The sequence below is a fragment of the Gymnodraco acuticeps genome, unplaced genomic scaffold (genome assembly GCF_902827175.1).
Source record: "Gymnodraco acuticeps unplaced genomic scaffold, fGymAcu1.1, whole genome shotgun sequence".
In the NCBI taxonomy this organism is placed as follows: domain Eukaryota; kingdom Metazoa; phylum Chordata; class Actinopteri; order Perciformes; family Bathydraconidae; genus Gymnodraco; species Gymnodraco acuticeps.
Window position 1 is genome coordinate 200985 of NW_022990196.1, and position 22526 is coordinate 223510.

At 41.3% G+C, this 22526-nt stretch overlaps 1 protein-coding gene across 3 annotated transcripts in view; it reads left to right on the top strand.

Moving 5' to 3' along the window:
• ntm (neurotrimin) overlaps positions 1-22526 on the top strand; it is a 228077-nt gene that overhangs the window by 39938 nt on the left and 165613 nt on the right. The gene's annotated exons all lie outside the window — the stretch shown is intronic.

Consider the following 22526-nt stretch of genomic DNA (forward strand, 5'->3'; position numbering starts at 1 on the left):
ACGAGTAATGAATATACTTTATTACTCGTTTCCATTCATGTCAATTGCAGATACATGTTTAGTCTTCTCAAGCACCAACTATCAAATATCTCTCCTGATTGTTGGCACAATCACCTTACCTGAATTTTACTCAGGTGTAACTAAAGTCTGATTTAAGGGTTGTTTATATTTCACATAATTAATCAGAATCTGAAAAGTAACTCAAATAAATGCAGTGGAGTAAAAATACCAGGTTAACCTCTGAATTGTAGTGGAGTAGAATTACAAAGTAACAATGAGCTGTCATGTGGGTATATATTAATGCTGCGCATTATGGACACAAGCGATTTTCACCCATTTATTAATTATATGTTTTACATTTGATAACACCAATGTGTTTAATACTGGCAACTTCTAATTGTGGGAAAAACGAAAACGTTCAGTAGAGACGTCCCATAGAACATCTTGCGAAATACAATAGCCAGCATGTGTAGTTCTGGGGGGGCGTTTGATTCCAGTTTTGGATAGTCTGGCGTGGTTTCGTTCCATTTCAAACAGCTGTTTGACGCTCGGCGTAACCTTGGCGCACTGCCACTCCAACATCCAATCCCAGAGCTTGAAGATGAATCACGGGGACTGTAGTCCTAAACGATAGCTGGGGTTTATGGGTAGTGTAGTGTCTTCGGCCATCCTAAACTCAGAAATATTGACAATCGCAATGATCCTCGAAATGTCCCTTATAGGCCTACGTCTGTTTCCGGTTATTTTTATTTTGAAATTCAGTTCCTGACGGACGCCAAAAAAGCCCGAGATTATGGAATTAAACCAATAAATAAAAGCAAGGATAATTGTGTGTTATTGGTGAGTAAATAACAGTGTGTTATTTTGAAAAGAATAACAAATTAGAAGGAAAAAAAGATTTTAAAATACAGATTTCAGTATTCTGAGGCTCTGAGCCCCATTTATTTTCTTCACAGACGGCAACAAAAGTCCGAAATTATACGATTTAAAATAAAAGCAATAATTGTGGCTTGATATTGAGTAAGAACATGTTTTTATGAACCACACAGCTTCCGGTCTTCCACGACCCGACCGGAGAAAAAGACGTGCTGCAGGCACGAAACACATTACCAGTAGAAATACATTGCTTTTAAAATCGTGCTGTGCAACACGAAAAAAAGGGGGAAATCGTGTTGGTGAACACGAATCAATAGATTCAAAATCGTGTTGGTGAACACGAAATGCCATGAGACTGGGTTGGATTAACACATAGGACCGCTAAGTGTAAACAAGGTAAATATAGCTAATGCTAGCTGTACAATAAGCATTTATACAGGCTAGTATGGCTAATGCTAGCACGAATACTAACGCAAATGCTAGCGCGAATGCTAACGCATTTTCTCATTGTGTTTAAACATCTCCACATGTCATCACATAAACACAATACATATTACTAATCCTTACAGTGTAAGTGTAAGGCTCACACTTACACTTGCTCCTGTTGGAACTCAGGTCAGATTCCATGACTACACCTAGATTTCCGGGCATTGCAGGCTGAAGCTCAGCGCTAACCTTTATGCGTTCTGCCTTGGCTCCAAAAACCATTACCTCAGTTTTATCTTTGTTTAATTGGAGAAAGTTCTGACACATCCAGTCATTGATTTGTTCAATGCACTTACTCAGTGTTTGAATTAGAGCAGGGGTGCCCAACCTTTTTTGAACCGAGAGCTACTTTTAAAGTTGCCAGTCTGCCGAGATCTACCAGTCCAAATAGAGAGGCGTAGCCATTACTGACAGCCTACTACCAGGTAAATACACACTTCTACTTGTATAAAACTGACCTTTGTATGATTAATACTTCATAAAATACTGCAGATCCTTTATCTTACCTCTTTCTAATCTACACACATACAAGTATTCAACTGAAGTTACACAACAGTGTTGTTGATACAGAGTCACATACTACAGTGGGTAATTTTTTCAAGAAACATTGAACAGTGCTGCCACATATGACACAGGGAAAAAAGAAAAGACTCTGAACCCTTTCTTTGTCATTATATACAAATAGTGTTGCTACAAAAGTATAAATTAGGCTTACTAATAAGACAACTCAGATCTGAAGCTACACAGGAATCTGCTGCCAAAGTGCAATAAAAAAAGACAACATGAATAGAATCAAACCCTTTTTTGTTGCATTTTAGTAGAGTATAAAAATAAATGCCTTTAATAGGATGCAAGCAACACTAGTTTCTTAACCTCAATTGATAATAGACTATAATCAATTTATGTTTGCATTCTTATAACATTTTGTAGAATAATTATAATGAATAAGTTCAAACAAACTAAAACTCACAGCTGATTAATAACGGTATCTAACTTGAGTTTTTAAATATCAAAAACCTGTTGAAATGCTGCTGTTATTTTTACTGTCGCGTCGCAGCCTTCATGAATGCTTCTTTCACAACTTCGCCGTCTCTGAAAGACTTCATGTGTTTATCAAGAACGTGCCTGACACGATAAGATGCTATGGTAGCAGCCTTGCTCTTGTTGTTGGGCCTGGTGAAAATGGGCTGCTGTGCATTTAGCTGTCCTTTCAGGCCCCTCCCCTTTTGGAGCGTAGGGCAGAATTAGGAGGGAATTCCGTCTCGTAGCGTTTGTGCACTGTTTTGAAATGCCGCTCCTAAATTACCCTTCTTCGATAAAGCCACGCTCGCATTGCAGGTGAGACAGATGGACTTTGAATTGGAATAGATACACAAATAATCATCCTCCCACTCGGAGTGAAAATTATATATTTTGGGCTTATTTTGCTTCTGCCGTAATTGCGGTCTTGTGTGTGTGCGGACTGTCACTCCTGTTGACATGGACAACGTCAGCTAACTAGTGCCCACTGCCCAGCAGCCACGCCCCGACACATGGGGTCACGCCGGCCAATCACAAAGCTTTGATGCGTACAAGTGCATTATTCTGGCACAGGAAGATTAAGTTATAAGACATTAACGATAAAACAGAATATTGTTGTTCTATTTTTAGACACATCTCGCGATCGACTGGGAATCTCCCCGCGATCGACCGGTCGATCGCGATCGACTGGTTGGGCACCCCTGAATTAGAGCATAGTCTCCTGGTGAAATGGTTATGTAAATGTGTGTGTCATCTGCATAGCTATGGTAACTTATTTAGTTGTTCTTCATTATCTGAGCCAGTGGTAGCATGTAGATGTTAAAGAGAAGAGGCCCCAGGATGGAGCCTTGAGGTACAGTGGCGGTTCTAGACCAATTTGACTGGGGGGGCCACTGGGGGGCCAGTTATTTTCTGAGGGGGGCACAATAAATGCAGGACGAAAAAGAGAACTAGACAGTATGAAGTAATTGCGCATAAGAAAACAATGCAATACAGTTATTGGTATTTGTTTCAGTACACTTATTTATTTCAGATAGATCTTATAGTTATTACTGTTAGCTTCAGCTTAAGTTATAGTGCAATGTTTGCACTAACACCATATTTATATAAAAATAAAGGCAATGAACAGTTACATCTCTACTTTACATAAGGGTGTCTGCACAATCTCACATTACAGCAACAAAATCCTGCGGTTTTTGGCAAACCGAGTACCAGAAAATATACATTTAAAAAAAAAAAAAAAAAAAAAACTTTTCATTGTTAGGGGGGCCACAGGGGGGTCAGAGGTCAGTGTTAGGGGGGCACTGGCCCCCCCTAGAACTGCCCCTGTTGAGGTACCCCACATGTCATATTTGTCAACTCAGATGTGTATTTACCTATAGAAACAAAGTTGTTTCTGTCCTTTAAGTAGGATTCAAACCAATTTAGAAATGTTGCCGAAAGTCCCACCCAGTTTTCTAGTCGGTCTAGTAATATATTGTGGACAACAGTGTCAAACGCAGCACTGAGATCTAATAATACTAACACTGAAGTTCTGCCACTGTCTGTGTTTAAGTGGATGTCATTGAAGACCTTTACAAGAGCAGTCTCGGTGCTGTGGTTTGGACGAAAGCCTGACTGGAACACATCGAAACAGTTATTTAAATGCAAGAAGTTACTCAACTGTTGAAAAACAACTTTTTCAATGATTTTACCTAGAAATGGGAGGTTTGATATGGGCCTGTAATTGTTCATTACTGAAGCATCTAGATTATTCTTTTTTAAGAGCGGTTTAATGACTGCAGTTTTCAGGGCCTGTGAAAAAACACCTGAGTGAAGAGACTTGTTTACTATATGAAGTAGATCTGAGGCCATGCAAGGAAAAACATTTTTGAAAAAGGATTTCAGAAGTTGAATAATGTCCTCTAGGTTTTTATCATTAATCTGATGGAATTGTGTCATGGTGTTTGAATTGATATTAGGTGGACATAGAGACAACACATTTGCTGTTCCTGATGCAGAGGCACTGACTGCTTGTCTGATTTTCTGAATGTTGTCAGTGAAGAAGGAGGCAAATTAATTGCAGGCCCTGGTGGATAGAAATTCAGAGGCTACTGACACTGGGGGGTTAGTTAGTCTGTCCACGGTAGCAAACAAGGCACATGCGTTGTTTTTTGTTTTTGGCAATGATCTCAGAGAAGAAAGACTGTCGTGCAATTTTCAATTCCAAATTATAAAAGCCATGAGTGACATTTATGTTGCAATCAAAACAGTGAGATCATTATTAGCATTTATCCCACATCCAGCTTCTACATTTAGATGGCATATACACTGAGAGGCTGCACATCTTTCAAAAGGAAATGATGTCAAACTTAGCATGTGACTCATGTTGATTTGTTGTTGTATTTTACAAACAGGAAGAACATACTTTAGCTGTTCTACAATCTGTATTGTTGTCTTGTATATATACAAATACATAAATATCTAAAACATTCCCATGTGAATCATGTATTTTTAGATTAAACTAACATTATTATTCAAATATTCATCTTGATCATTATTGTGTACTTACAAAATATGGTTTTACTTATTGTTTTGCACAAAATATAATTCTTACTTTGTTATGATAATTAGGTATACATGTCTAAAGGCTACAAAGTATATCCCGCCTGTTAAGATTTATATTTAACAATTATGATGATGATGATGATGATGATGATGATGATGATGATGATGATGATATCAACTGTAATTCCACACTAACATTTTGATAAAAACGCTGAACTCTCTATTTGGATCTTTGTCGCCTTTTTCCACCCTTATGAGTTTGAATCTGACTTATTTCTCTTATCTTTATATGATGTTAAACTCAGGGGGGCATCATTTTCCGTTTGGTTGTTCTACCACCATACCGTTTTGTTTTGGTTCATAAGAAGGTAGTTATGTTAGCTTTCTGTTATTCAAATTTCAAAAAATTAAAACATGTTCTCTAAATTATGGTTATTTGTTTTCCTTTAGCGGAATTAAAAAATGTATTAAATGACTAGCTCCAAATTGTAGCTTTTTAGCTTCTATGAAAGGATTGTTGTTCAGCTTATGTGAACAATGTGATAGATAGAGTTTCACCCCTACGATGGATGATCCCCAACACAATAGGTTAAAAATATCTGAGGATCTCAGTATCATACAATTATTTTGTTTAATCAAGTAGAAACATCAATATAGACATTTCCAAAGAACATCAACTCTTAAGGTTGCAAACACACACTCAGTATCTGATGAAGAAGAGGATGAGGGCCTGGATGCCCAGAAACATGACACTAATGCCTGATGCCTTCATGTAAAAGGTTTCTGTCTGCATGACCCCGTGATGGAAGGATCTTTGTTTTCTCGTTAGTGCAAAGACATCTCGTGTTCTGCAGACCTGGCCCTCCTTCTTGTGATGAAAACTTCTGTGCAGCAATGCAGAGCCAATGCTCGGGAAATGATGGAAGCTGGATCGTCTTTAGTCAAACACTGATATTTATTGAGAGAGAATACAGCCGGAGAGTTCACAAGGTAAATTCACACTTTCATGCGAGCAACCAAATCAACTCTGAAGACAAAGGACGACAGAAACACAGACCTATACATAAAAAGAAGAGGGACCTATATTCCCCCCTTTCCCCTAACCATTACCAGACATCGGAACAAAGGCACCTTTGTATTGCAACTCCTCATGTGCTCAAACCCCTCACCCACAGGAAGGCAGAGGACCTCTTGACCTGTGTCCTCCTGAAGTTACACGCAGGATCACATGCGACTCAACAAAAGCACACGTCTGTTAAGCAACAGTTTATAAGAAAGACTGAGAACCTCTAAACACACAGATCGGATTAAAATATTCTCTGACACTTCTCATTTCCTGCACGAACTCTTAAATACGTTTACCACCTCTGCTGGGGAAATTCATCAAAAACAAACAAACTGCTCGCCGTGCAGTATTTCAGATTTGAGTTTGACGTCACAGATGTTTTATGGGATCATTGAAAAATAAATCAGGAAAACATCAAATCTGTTGAAGGAGTTTCAGGAAGTCAAGTAGTTTTAGCAGTTTTAGTATTTTATCCTCAGCAGATATAATCATGGTTGGGGAACTGTACCACGTTAAAGTAATCAGATTACTTTTGTCTGTAACACAGTAATGTAATGTGTTACTGTTGGTTCAGCAGGAAGGACATTACTGTTACTAGGCAGGAAATTATCTCATTACGTTAAGGTCTTCAACTATCTGAATAACGGGAGGACAGAAAAATAAATCAAACACCCCTTTCCCCTACACTATAGTTCCTGGATGAGGAGGAGGAGGAGCAGAAAGGCAAAGTCTCACAGCAGAGATAAACAGGCTTGTAGCAGCGTACATGGTGGAGAACAGGTTGCCTGTTTCCACGGTGGAATCCCCGTCTTTCCAGAACATACTGAGCAAGATACAGGTAACGGACGGGCGCCGTCAGACAGGAGCACTTTGGAAGCTCCCTTTAGTTATGATGAGCTACAGAAAACATGATGTTGAAACAAAGAGCAGAAACAGAGGTCTGTGTTCAGTACTGTCCTGATTAGATTACATATTTGGACTGATCTGGGATAAATGAGGTTTAACTTTATATTTGTATTTGTCATTACATTTATGGTGCATCTCAGGTGATGTTACAGAGTAATCCAAAAGTAATGTAACTAGTAGTGTAACTAATTACCTTCAGCAGTGAGTAATTTAGAAAAGTAAGCAATTTACTTTTTAAAGAGTAACTAGTACTGTGTAATGCATTACTTTGATTGAGTAACTACCCCAACAGTGGATATAATGTCAGGTGAATTGGAAGTGTCTGCTCTCTGCTCTGGTGAGCGTAGGATTTAAAGGCAGCTGGGGTCAGAGCTGGAACAGAGTCACCTGTCAGGGACCAGCAACGCCAGGAGGAGACACCCAGAGTCAGTGGAATGCATAACCATCCTTTTCCATATTTATATTGGTAAAAATCACACAATTGATGTTTCCAAAAGCATCTCTTTTTGGTTCTGGATAAATATTGGATAAATATGAATTGTGAAAGTGTGTTCCACAAGTGAGACATCAGTCTGTTGGGGATACGCAGCTTGTCTTTGTTTTCTGTTCACAAAGGTTCTGTTGTTGCTCTATATCTGCCTCTCTGTTTCCTGCATGTTTCGTTATCTAAATATTTTTCTGAGCTGGGACCTTATATTATTTTGTATAATTTCCCATCCACCAGGGGGTTAGCTCTCACCTCTTGTTCTCCTTTTTCTGAGGGTATTTAAATATGTATGAGGCATCTGTATGAGAAGCCTTTTATTTTTTCACCAAGGTGTATCTTGTAGTTCTTTACGCTGGAACCGTCTATCCGTTGGAAAGTATTATTCAGGCAGACGAGCTCAAAGTGCCATCCTGTCAGCAGGATTGTGGTGTGCTGGGAACAAAGTCCAGCATGTCCCCATTCTCATGTGTGTGATGCATTACATTACATTACATGTATACATGTCGCTTTTATCCAAAGCGACTTACTGTACATACTCAATACTGTGGACAATCCCCACAGGAGCAATTTGGGGTGAAGTGTCTTGCCCAGGGACACAACGGCATGCTGACTGCTGTGGGGTTTGAACCTGTGCTCCCCTGATCTGAAAACCAACACACAACCCACTGCACCACACGCCTCCCCTGATGCCTTCAGGTGTCTGTGATACGGAGGCACTGTGACACTTTTTCCTACCGTGAAGTTGAATAACATAATAAAAGAATACGGGTTTCATATAGTGTAATGACATGACCTTATGTTGATTTATCTTCTATCAGATAGACCTCTCATAGATTTGTCATAGAAAATTATAAAAGTTTTTGTATCAAGCAGCGTCAAGTTCAGTGAAGTCTGAATGTAACGCTGCACATTACAGCGTTGATGCTGAAATAATACATCAGGGGCAGCCAATGTGTTCTGAAAGTAGTGCAGGTCATCGCTAAATAAATAAATATAACTCACATGAATACAGAAAATAACAATGTTTGTTTTTAAATATGATGGACACATTCTGAAGTTCGAGCATCATTTTGAAGGATTATAACAGTGACTATGGATAATCCTCTCCTTTGTGTGAGGAGCTGCTGCAGGGGGGGGGGGGGGGTTAACCTTTACATTTCGCTGTTCCTATTTAACTGTTTGGGCCCAATCGCAGCAGTGTTTGATATTGTCCTTCTTGTCATCGAGCAGTGGCTCAATCAGTAGTGGCTTGGACTGTGCAGCTGTAGAGTTGCCGGTTCAAGTCCCTTCCCAGACCTAAATATGGAGTGTTAACTTCTACTTGGAGAGGTCCCAGTTCACCTCCTGCCCTGCCGTGGTGCCCTTGAGCAAAGCACCGGATATCTCCCTTCCCCCCTCACTCCCATTGCTCCCCGGGCGCTGTACAATAGCTGCCCACTGCTCCTGGTACTAGACTCCTGGTACTAGGATGGGTTAAAGCAGAGAACACATTTCACTGTGTGCTCTGCATGTGAGACCATTCAAGAGGGGTTCATCCCTCCCAATTCTAATTATATTATTGTGTTCTTTTGATACAGGAGAACACAACATTTAATTTTGATGTTGCATGTTTTAAAGAAGCTATGGGAGGTGATACGTCCTAATACTTAATATGAACATGTATGTGCCTGCATGTTCCATAACTTCATTAATTACATAAATCTAATGTATAGTCCAGCTCATCTAGTGACATTGGACTTTAGAGAATACAGAGGACAATATGAGCTTATTATAATTTAGCCTCAAATATTTAAAATGACCACATGCCTTTACCTTTGGAACGCTCTGACCACAAATGTTTCTCCTCTCATCTCACTGAAAATAATTTATTAAAAGATACATCAGTCTCCTAACACTCATCCTATTCTATTTGTATATAGTTTACTTATTATACATTTACATGCAACATTCTCTTTTTGCACAATTGTTATTGTTTTACATCTTATATTTATGTTGCATTGTTGAAGTGACCTGGGACTGGGTTTTAGGATGTCGCTACTGCATATGACAATAAAACCATTGATGTTGAATATTGAACTGCAGTTGTGTATTGCACACATGCTGTGTAAGTACTTTGAACTTTTGATATTAGACCCCAGATTCCAGAAAATACCACTTATTTATGAGTGCTGTGACGAGAGTATAGTCTTTTAATCAAACTGTAAAACATGAAAGACCCAAGTAGAAGCCACAATGGCCTGCTGTTTGCTCATTGTTACATTGTAACATGGTGCACAGTGTCAGGCTCCACCTTCAACAGCAGCTCTCTGTAAATCTTTGGCCAGCTTCGTACAATCTAAGAAATGTTGCGAATGGTACAACGTCATGCTGACTTAAACTTTATCATTCAAAGACAGAGCCCCCCCCCACCATTACTCCGCTGGCTCAGTGCAGGCCCCCCTGATCTCCTGATCCAAATTACTACAGTGCTTTTGAAGCTTATTTTTCTGCCGCTGGTTTAAGTTACATTTTAGGTGATTCCCATTATAAATCTTTGACATCCTACAAATCCAGGGTCTCACCCAGAATATGCTTTCGAACGGGTGTGTGTGGGGGGGGGGGGGGTTATATTCCTCTACTAAGCAGCTGCCGGGACATGTTACTCTGGGCTGATGGTTCGGAGGTGGTGACAGATAGGTAGTTTAATAAAATAATAATGAATAACTCCCCATCACACACACATTCTCTCTCTACTCTCTAACGCTCACTTTTCTCTCTCTGTGTCTGTGTGCGTCTCGATCTCAGAGTTATTACTTGAGTTTAGTAACCATATTATAAATACATTTATTTATTAGAGGCTGTCTGCAGCAGAATACTGTGGGAAACGCAGCTGAACAGACCACAATGTAAACCACTTCAGTCCAACCACTGTGGGGTGTTCAAAGTAAACCCAAATTCAATATTCAGAGCCAAATTATACGTTCCACTTTTTCTTTCCGGAAAACATATTTAAAATCCTATGGTTTAACTTTACAGTCATCCAAATCTGAGCGGACATGAACTAAATGGAAGTTTAAATCTTTGAATTCTTCTTTTTTGGTCTCAAAATGATTTCAGATGTATGAATCACATTTGTTTTACTCTGTTAAAGCTGCTATTATTAATGCAAAGAACATGGCTTGGCCGATGGCTGCTGACAATAATAATGAGTCTTTGATGGCTGCAGTTGACATACCAATTCAGCTCTATTTCACTCTGAGTGTTTCTCAATGTCAAGGAAGGATACTTCAGAGCCTCTATTTCAAGGATATCGAATCCCGCCGAAGGACTGTTCCAATGTACAGGATCCTTGGAGTTCTACCGAGTGTGGGGGAAACTTCTGTGTAGCAATGCAGGAGGAGTCACAGACTCAAAGGAGACACGGGGAGAGCTGGAGCTTTGATGGCAAACACTGAGGGGTTTATTTAGGAGCTTCGGCCGGAGAATCCACAAAACAAGTCAAAGAGTCAGAGGTTCTGACTTCACGGTAGAGTTGCCACGTCAATTCTGAAGAACTCTAGCCCAGACCCATGTGTTCAGAGAGAATAATCAACATTGTGCATAACAAGATAGAATCATAACACCTCTATCAGCTGCAAGGGCGCCGGAAGCGGGGGGGCCATTGGCCCCCCCACTTTTCAGTACTGCCCCACATTTTCGCAGCGGTGGATGCCGTGTACAAATCCCGTTTAAATAATTCCCTCTAAACGCGATCTGATCTAGCTGTGTATATTTTGTTATTTTTTATTGTTATATTCAATCTCATTAGCTACAGGCATTTTTTAAGCTTGTAAAGGGAAGATGACAGCTCGCCTCTCACGTGCCACTCTGCTCTTCCACAGCGCCGCTCCCCCTCCCTCCCGCTGAAATTATTAATGTAAGGCATATAGTGATCATAGATAACACGGCAGGGTCCGTTACAGTTTGTTTTTATCTGATTTCAAATAAACAAAGTCTTGGCTTTCAGAATATTAAACTTGTTTCGGCAAATTCAGATGATAAATACAACTTTGAAGCTTGTAACGGCATAATTACAAGCGGAGAACAGAGTAACTTTAAGTCACTGCAGGCACAATAACAGCCGGTGTTTCTGGTAAGTGTTTTCCCCGGGAAACAAACACAATACACACAAACGCAAAAATATACAAACACACACATACACGGCGCGGAACACTGTACAAATCCCGTTTCAATAATTCCCCTCTACTCTAAAGTCGCATCTAAAAAGAACGCCATCTGATCTAGCTGTGTAGGCTATATTTTGTTATTTTGTATTGTTATATTCAATCTCACTAGCTACAGGCATTTTTGAAGCTTGTAAAGGGAAGATGACAGCTATCGCCACTCTGCTGTTCCTCAGCGCCGCCCCCCCTCCCTCCACTGAAATTATGAATGTAAGGTGTATAGTAATCATAGATAACACGGCAGGGTCCGTTACAGTTGGTTTTTATCTGATTTCAAATAAACAAAGTCTTGGCTTTCAGAATATTAAACTTGTTTCGGCAAATTCAGATGATAAATACAACGTTGAAGCTTGTAACGGCATAATTACAAGCGGAGAACGGAGTAATTTAATGTCACAGCAGGCATAACAACAGCCGGTGTACACAAAATACACAAACACACACACATATACACACACACTCGCGAGCTTCCCCCAGACCAGTAATCCAAACGAAAATATCTTCCCTCCGTAGTATTTTGATCATTTGCTCCGCTAATAATCGATCAGATCGATCCAGAGAAGAGGAAACTTTGAAGGCCTTTTTCTCAAAATGATGACTCTAGTCATTATATAGGCTAATGTGACATATTTTGCTTAATATTTGGAGTACAAAAACAATCGTGATATCATTAGAAAGCTCGGAATCTCCTCTTTCCAACAGTGTATACAACTCAAAATGTGTTTTCGGGTCAATGCGACTGATTTCGATAGAGCAGGTCACTTTGCATAAGTTAAAATAAAGCAGGCAGACATAACAGGAAGAATATGTGCATTTTAACCCAATCAAATAGGACATTGTCACACCATTCAAATGTATCCATGTAAATTACAACCAATAAAAAAGCTTAGATTTGTTTATTTGTTACGTTGTTTACTTTATTTGTTAAGGGGTGGCCACAATCGCGGACATGCTGGCGGCACAGGGTTGAGGCACCCAATCCCTCTTCAGTGAAGTGGACAAGCTCCTACACAGTGGCGTGCACAGACATTCATAGGGGCAGGTGCTCAAGAGAAAAAAAAGGGCACCTTCTGAGTCGTCGTGGCGATTGCGCCGAAATTGTGCGCTCCGAAATTGTGCGCAAAAATCTGCCGGATAATGGCGGATTTTGTTAGTTTCTTTTTGGTTTTTGGTTACTTTATTTCGGTGTTAGGGTTAGGGTTATGTTATTTAATTCTTATTTTTGCCTGATTTTACTGATTTATTATCAAAATTTTTATTATTTTAACATTTATTTGTAGTATTCTAAATGACTTAGGGGGGTCCAATCTGAAGCTAAGGGGTGGACGAAATCCCCCCCCCCCCCGGGATTGACGCCCCTGGTGGAACCGCCGGCTGCCTTAGCAGTGTGAGATTTATTAAAGGCACATCTTGTATGTCGTAATTGCATATATATTTATTTCAATAACCATATGCTGTCTGATGCAGATGCCTATCTAAAACAAATCAAATAGTAGGCTTACTAGCTTCTACACGCTAAAGCAACTGTAGTCAGGGATGCAAACTCATCAGGTATGGAAAAGGTGACAAGGATCCGAGCCCCCCGACCCCACGGAATATCGGCTTTAAAATTAGGAATAACAGAGGATGTTAGCAGTCAGAACAACTAAAGCAGCAGGTAATAATAACAGAAACGCCAAAGAGTTACATCTAATAGAAATATATAAAAGCATTTATTTTAATTGTGTAGCAGTCAGTTTATAATTTTGGCAGCACTGTTGAGCATTTTGAAAATCTATTTTCATGCCTCTTAGTATTTTTATAATACTTTTCTACTTTCACTTGAGGAACATTTTGAATGCAGGACTTTTACTGTAACAGAGTATTCCTACACTCTGGTACTTCTACTTTTACTCAAGTACAAGATCTGAGTACTTCTACTTTTACTCAAGTACAAGATCTGAGTACTTCTACTTTTATTAAGTACAAGATCTGAGTACTTCTACTAAAGTACAAGATCTGAGTATACTTCTACTTTTACTCTAGTAGCCTACAATCTCTATACTTATACCACCTATGAGCCTATGAAAAAAACTATTAGAAAACGAAGGCTAAAGCTAACGTTAGCAGATAGTGACAATGATATTGCGACAGAAAAACTTTTCAGTTCACATCACGCTCTGCCGCTCTGCTCTGAACACCTGAACGGCCCGTTCTAACAGCTGTTCACCAGCGGCTCAGTCTGTGCCACAGTGACTCCGCACAGTTAACGAACACACCGTAGATAATGTAGCTGACCCTCATCCCGGAGCAGCAGAGTTCAGCCGGCCCGACAGGCAAGAAGACTCGAGCACACAGCTCGCGCTTCATATATTAAAAAATAACACCATGCGCGTCATGATGGCACATAACAGCTCGCGACCGCAGATTATTTCGGCGATTAGATAAAATGTAAATTATATTTGACGCAACTTTAGTTACATTTCCATGACTTTTCCAAAACTTTGGGAAAAATATTGTTTTCCATAACTTTTCCAGGGCCTGGAATTTGCATTTTGAATTTCCATGACTTTTCCAGGTTTTCAATGACCGTACGAACCCTGTATAGTTTAGTTTGGCATCTGATTTAGGGGATTAAACAATACACTCATTGTATTTGTTACCTGGTGGTTACTTACTTGGTCGTCACTAGGGCACTTTTAATCGTGTTGCTGCGTGCTGCTGCACCACACACCCGCCGTGGCCTGTCTGACTGACTGACTGTCAGCTCTGCGCGCTGCGCGTTCACTTTGAGAGCAGGGAAGGGAGGGGTTGCAGCCAGAGCATGTACGGGAGTGCCTCGGGGCACGTGTGGGGATGTCTGACAAAATTACAACGCGCATTTGGGGCATTGTTGTATATATTAGAAGCTTTTAATCCAGAATTGATCGATGTTACAATGAGCCACATACAGTACACTGTAAAAAAAACAAAAAAAAAACGAACTTTCAAAAGGGCACATTGCTGTCAAGAGGGCAAAACGGGCAGGTGCTCAAGCACTACCTAGAGTCTATGTGTGCACGTCTCTGCTCCTACGGCTGTATTTCACTTTGCCGATGTCCAATGCAACAGCTGAGCGGAGCTTCTCCAGCCTCCGTGGGTTGAAGACGTTCCTTCGTTCAACTAGTCCGAGCGCCGCTTAAATCACCTTCTCTTCCTCCACATCCACAAAGATTTGACCGACGGCCTGGACCTCAAAAAAGTGCTCCGGAGTTTTTGCTTTGCCAGTGAGCGAAGGGAGGTTTACTTTGGCAACATGTAGAAAGATTAAGTAGGCTAGATTTAGCCACGTGGGGATTTTTGTTTTGCTTTACCCTATGTATTGTGGGACATTTGTTTGAAGGTTGCTCCACCCTCATCTGTTATTGGACATTTTAGTCATGTGATTTTAATTACACAACATCACAGCGTACGTGTGTTACTGTTAACAAGCTTGTTATAGGCCTAGGTTCTTTTCACAAAAATTGTTGTTTGGTTCGGTTAAATAAATAATTTATGTCCATTTCTTGAATTTCTTGAAATAAGTGTCATGCATTGCATCACCTGTAGCCAGAGGTAGGCTACCTGACCGGTCTCAACGCTGTGTGTGTCCAAGAAACACGCTGTTTACAAGTAGTTCCAGGCTTCCAGCAAACAGCCACTGATAAATTGCGATGTTAGCAACCTCATGATAACCTCATATGTTTTTAACTTAGGATCATACCTGTGTTTAGTCTAGAAAAAGGTAAATGTGTGCATTTTATTATAAAGTTGTGTATATTTACAGACTGTTGCAAAAACTAAGAAGCTTATAAACATCAGGTTTAAAACTAAAAGAGCTTTACAAAAAAGTAACACAATTAAAGATGTTTGGAGTTTTATTTGAGTTATTAATTTACATTTTTTGTCTAAGAGATGCTGATTTGAAACCGTTGTTACACACAGTTACGGCATTTCCTGTTTCTGCCGGAGAGAGGGGAGGCCGTCCCAAAGCTTGCTGCTGTATTTACTCCATCCATCTGACAGGAGGGAGCCTCATGTGTCACTCCACGGAGTTCACTCCGTCACGGAGGGGGAGTGTGTAGGGGTAGGGCGTGGTTTGGGATTGGGCCATACACACACACGTTTTTGGCTCCCCCACTTCTAAAATGAATCCGGCGCGCCTGATCAGCTGATGCCAACAGGCAGGAACAGGGAGACAAAACACTGAGAGCACAGCAGCCAAGGTTACAGGTGCGTGTGCTCAGTCAGGACAGTATGAACTGTTACACTGGGTCAAAGTTATGGGGCTTGGGAAATATTTCCCCAACACCATATATATATATATATATCAGTGGCGAGCCGTGACTTTTATACCTAGGCCCTCTGACCCCCCTTCCCTCGAAAAAAAAGAAAAGATATGTCTCAACATAGACTTCAGCCGAATATCAAAACAGTGGTCCGGGGTGCAAAACGCATCAATGACAGCGACCCTCTACCACACAAAACAACACCATTTATATAAACACCTATCATGACAGGGCACCCACAGCCAAGTAACAATTACAAATGAATTAAGTCGGCACGGCGGCCCGCATTGAAAATGACTTAGGCCTACCTTTGATGATCAAATCACTTAAACACAAAGTCCATCCTCCTGTCCTTTTGGATGAAGCACTTGATGGCGGGTCATGCAGCTGATCCTTTGCCACTCCAGTTTATCATTGTAACTCAATCTTGAAAATGACTCGGTTAATAATTTCGCAACGATGTCATCACTATTACTGAAGTGAGCCATCATGAACGAATTTATGCTAATTATAAATCTATCGATCATAAATCTATCGATTAGATTTATGATTCAAAAATAATAAAAGTAGGGTAGACATGTGGATATTATCCGGCTGAACACAACGTGCATTTATCTAACAGGTTCGTTTTCCACAGACCTTATTTCGAGCTATTTTCCAAAATCCTATGGAGAAATCCCACTGCTTTCTGTCGAGGGAATCCGAGCGCAGCTTACTTCCGGGTTTTAGGACGCGTCACTGCACCACTTGCATAGACCTCACTGCAGGCGGAACTTGTCATAAAGTCCGCGAAAATAAAGCCCGCCCATTTAGAGGGAAGATATGATTGGTCAATTGTACTGTCATTTGACATTACTCTCTCATTGAGTTACGGAGCGTCCACACAGCAGCGTGCGTTGACGCTTGGAGGTGGGCGTATCTGAAGCTTGGGGATTTTTTGCGAGCAACACGACCAACAACCAATCACATGAATCTCCCGCCCCCGACATACAAAGCAATAGCAATGTTAAAACGAAGTAAACTGGATATAAAATCCCCAAACAGGCGAAAACCTACCAGTTTCACCCACTGTCTCTGCCTCCTCCCTCCATGCCTCGCTCCTCCGGTTTGTATCCCGGTAGATGAACAGAGACTGATCATACAGCACTGGGTGATTCACTACCGCTACAATGAATTTCCCCTCAATTTTTTTGAATATGAGGAAATGACCTGCGTAGTCTCTCCCAGCATACACGCGGTTTGATTGGCTATGCGATTGTACTGGCAGATTTGAATAAACGGGATTTCATTGGCTGACGCCTCCGTCGAGGCGTCAAAAGTTGAACATTGCTCAACTTTTGACGCCGGCTACGCCAGCAACGCTCCACGTCGCTTCCCAAAATGCATTTCGGCTAAAAGTGACGTCACCCCATTCAAAGTGAATGGGCAGAAGCGTTGGAAGCTTCAACGCACGCCGTTGTGTGGACGGGCCGTTACTGTAGCGGGCCCTCTGTGAATCTACAGAGGGACCAACTATGGCGTTATATTTGTGCCTCTATCCTGAGCACGCAATGAAACATGTTGAGCATAGAAAATGCGATTGAGCGAGCACTTGAACATTTTTGAGCACAGAGAAATATATGTTCTCTCATAAAACTCCTGCTCTGTGCGCAAGCAGACCGCTGCACGCGCTCTCTCTCCCCCGCTCGCTCGACCTCTCCAGCCTGCGCGCGCTCAGCTTTGCCTGCGCTCGCTCAAGTTGTCACAGCGTTACAAATGTGCCACAAAACCAACCAATCGGAGAACTCGAGAAGGTCAATTCTGATTGGCTGGTCCAGCGCCATGTAGAGAGAAGAGTTGCTACAGCAACATAATACAGACAGGTAATAATCAACAGAATCACAAGGACAATATATGACTCTGCTAAAAACACTCACCCATAAGTTACGTTTTTGTTTACTGTTTAGAAGTCTCAAATATCCACTCTAAATCCATATCAATGGCGATGTATCACACAAATAGCTCTCTTCCTTATTGTGTAACGTTAACTATATTATACTAGCTTGAACTCCAAGATGGATATCCTCATTTCTCCACCCACTACAATCACACGCCCCAATGTTATATTTAACTAATATGTAACTCCCTCCACCCCGGATAAAAGCACGTTAAGAAGCCCCTTTTCTCTAATTCCACAACGTTGGAAGAAATAACATTAAGAGAACGGATTAATAGGCTGTTCATGGTTAACGTGTGTTGCTAACTTTCTCCGGTATCCTAGCCTCATCTGTCCGGTTGAAAATTAACGCAAGCATATGCCCATTGTAGAACAGGAAACAGAAGTTGGTCCAGGTTCTGGTCAACCCAACATTGTGATAGAGAGAGAAACATGTTTTGTCATTCTGCCACCTCTAATGCTTACAGCAAGTAATCAATACCTCAGAAGGGTTCATGTAGCTACATGTATGCTACGGTTTGTTAACGGTTTGCTTAAACTACCCCTATAGCTATGTTGCCGGCTAGCAAACTCAGGCATTGCAAACAATAACGTGATATCAGAAAACTAGAAATGTATTACTCACCTGACACTGTGGCGTGCTATTCTCTTCATTCGAGTCTGTCATGTCCTGTAAATGTCAACGATAGATGTGTAATAAGAACGTCAACAGCCTGATGGCAACTGAAAATCCCTCTCTCATCTCAGATAGAAGATATGATTGGAGACGACCAGCCAATCAGAATTGACCTTCTCGAGTTCTCCGATTGGTTGGTTTTGTGGCACATTTGTAACGCTGTGACAACTTGAGCGAGCGCAGGCAAAGCTGAGCGCGCACAGGCTGAAGAGGTCGAGCGAGCGGGGGAGAGAGAGCGCGTGCAGCGGTCTGCTTGCGCACGGAGCAGGAGTTTTATGAGAGAAAATATATTTCTCTGTGCTCAAAACTGTTCAAGTGCTCGCTCAATAGCATTTTCTATGCTCAACATGTTTCATTGCGTGCTCAGGATAGAGGCACAAATATAACGCCATAACCAACAAGCTTTCTTCACATAACTCGCAGAGACAGCATTTAACCCTTCACATTCCAACAGAAACTGAACAGGCAGATTCGAAGGATTTATTTCTTTGGAAATATTATTTTAAATACAATTAAATCAAGTTATTTTGGTAAAACTAATGAAAAATGTAACAACAAAAAAATATAAAAAATAATATTTAAAAAAAAACATTTTTTTGTAATATTTTCAAATATTATTTTTTAGAATATCTTAGGCCCTCACAGAGGGCATATAGGGCCCTGACGGCTCGCCACTGATATATATATATATAGGCTATAGCAAAATAAACACAATTACACTGCGCTAAACAGCCACATCGACAAACAAACGAGAACCTAAATAGTATGTAATTATATCTAAAACCACAATATGTTAATTACCTGTACTCGGTGCGCCATATTGTTTGTTGTCTGTTGTCTGTAAACCTCCATGTCTCCTTAAATATTCTTGCGTCAGCGTCTCACGTGTTGGGCGTGCTCTCTTCTGACCATATTTGGAAGTACAACTTTTGCGGCCGCAGCTAGACCCTTCTCAGCCACCATAGTGTCGTGTCAGGTGGGCGTGTCGTGTACCGTCGTGTACTGTCCGCGGCCGCAGCTAGACCCTTCTCGCTTGGTTCATACCGACGTTAACCCTGTCTGTGCAACCAACCAACCAACTCTGTCGTCCGGTGATCTAAGCCTCTGCCTCCTGTAAGCTTCACAGGTCCGTCGGTTATGTGCTGTGCGCAGGGTTGGGTTGTAACGGAATACATGTAACGGCGTTACGTAATCAGAATATACAAATCAAGTAACTGTATTCAGCTCGCATTACATTTGAAAAACGAGTAATCTGATTACAGTTACTTTCGTAAACCTGAAGTGAATACATTTTGGATTACTTATTGGAATTATTGGTGGAAAGATTTCCTCACAACATTTAAAGGTCCCATGTCATGCTTTTCCGGTTATTACCCGTTCCCTTGTGTGTTATGAAGGTTTTTATGCATGTAAACGGTGTGCAGAGTCAAAACCCTCAAAGTACACCATGTAGCGAGTAAAACTCTAAAACAGAAAATACCTCCCCAAAACGCCTCGTTGGTGAAACGTCATTGTCCATTTTTTACTTCCTGGGTGCTGTGTCGTAGAAGCACCCAGTAGCCACGCCCAGAACTATGATGCGATACGGTCATGCGGTACCCGGAACCAAATGGGCCAATCCGTGGAGCCGTTACGTTACGTCCGTGGAGCCGTTACGTTAAGCCCCCGCTGATTGGTCCAAATTGACCAATCCACGACTTCCTCACACACTCAGTGCAGGCAGCTCTGCTGATCTCTCCTCCCTGGCTGCAGGCTGATAACAGACAGTTGGGATCACGGCGAAATTCTCTCTGCAGACCCATTCTCTCTGCAGACCCATTCTCTCTGCAGACCCGTTCTCTCTGCAGACCCATTCTCTCTGCAGACCCATTCTCACTGCAGACCCATTCTCTCTACAGACCCATTCTCTCTGCAGACCCATTCTCTCTGCAGACCCATTCTCTCTGCAGACCCAATCTCTCTGCAGACCCATTCTCTCTGCAGACCCATTCTCACTGCAGACCCATTCTCTCTGCAGACCCATTCTCACAGCATTTATCAACCTTTTTCTTACTCAATATCAAGCCACACTTATTGCTTTTACTTCGGCTGTGACTTTGTGTGTGTTCAGGATGAGTTTGGCTGTGTTTCGCTGTGTATCGCTAAACAAGGAAATCACACCTCCACGGAGCTCAGCGCGATTCACAACGTCCCGACTGGTCCCGACCAATCGGAGCACACTGTGCTCACAGGGAGGGGGGGCAAGAGCTGCAACGAGCCGTTTAGTGGAGAGAGTGAATACTGCTGAATACACATACTTTACAGAGATGCTGTATGCGAAAGTTTGGAAAATTGCACAGTATTTTTCTATTTTAGTATACCTCAACAATGGAATTATGATCAGTGGAAATGGCCATGACACCTCTCCTTTAATATTCATTACTAAAGGTACAGCCGAATCATCACAGCGCACAAAACCTATTACCGCCGCAGATGGACCAAAAAAGGGAGCGTTTGAAAAAAAAGGGGCGGGTCCGCTCAGTGAAACAATAACAACGAAACATGGAGGAACAAAAGTCTGCGTTTAAGTCGTGTGTGTGTAGAGGTGTGTGTGGTTAAAACACATCAACCTGCGGTCGCTCTTTAGCCTTATGATTCTGAAGGTAAACACAGTGAAGGCGGTGCGTGAAAGGCGGTGCGTGAAAGGCACTGCGCGCTCCTCTTCTCAGAGGCTGAGTTAACCCTCCCGCTGCCTCCTGGTGCTGCAGAGATTTCATGAAGTGAAGAAGGTGTTCCTTCTATAAAACAGCTGTGGGCAGCAGATACTGTGAGTGTCACGGACATTAATTCATAGATCAAGGCAGACTGGTGAAAAGAGGTAACCACAAAGCGATATTTAACTGAAAATACTAGGGAAATGTTTACTCAGAATTTCTCTTCCACACTTGCCCCTGCTAACATCTCAGTAAATGAGCTAGTAGATCATTTTAATTCAAAATTAAAAATGTTATAGATGCCATTGCTCCAACTAAGGTAAAGGAAGTGACTGGCAAGAAAATATCTCCATGGAGAAAGGCCATGAGCGTGAAAACAGAAAAAAGAGAATGTCGAAAAGCTGAACGCAGGTGGCGAAAAACAAAACTCCAGGTTCACTTTGAAATCTATAAAGAGAGACTTGGCCTTTATAATTTGGAATTGAAAAACGCACGACAATCGTTCTTCTCTGACATCATTACCAAAAACAAAAACAACGCACGTGCCTTGTTTGCTACCGTCGACAGACTAACTAACCCCCCAGTGTCAGTAGCCTCTGAATTTCTATCCACCAGGGCGTGCAATGATTTTGCCTTTTTCACTGACAACATTCAGAAAATCAGACAACCAGTCAGTGCCTCTGCATCAGGAACAGCAAATGTGTTGTCCCTATCTCCACTTAACATCAATTCAGACATCATGACACAATTCCATCAGATTAATGATAAAAACCTAGAGGACATTATTCAACTTCTGAAATCCTCCTCCTGCTGCCTTGATATTATTCCAACAGGATTTTTCAAAGATGTTTTGCCTTGCCTCAGATCTACTTCATATAGTAAACAAGTCTCTTCACTCAGGTATTTTTCCATAGGCCCTGAAAACTGCAGTCATTAAACCGCTCTTAAAAAAGAATAATCTAGATGCTTCAGTAATGAACAATTACAGGCCCATATCAAACCTGCCATTTCTAGGTAAAATCATTGAAAAAGTTGTTTTTCAACAGTTGAGTAATTTCTTGCATTTAAATAACTGTTTTGATGTGTTCCAGTCAGGCTTTCGTCCTAACCACAGCACTGAGACTGCTCTTGTAAAGGTCTTTAATGACATCCACTTAAACACAGACAGTGGCAGAACTTCAGTGTTAGTATTATTAGATCTCAGTGCTGCGTTTGACACTGTTGACCACAGCATATTACTAGACCGACTGGAAAACTGGGTGGGACTTTCGGAAACAGTTCTGAATTGGTTTGAATCCTACTTAAAGGACAGAAACAACTTTGTTTCTATAGGTAAATACACATC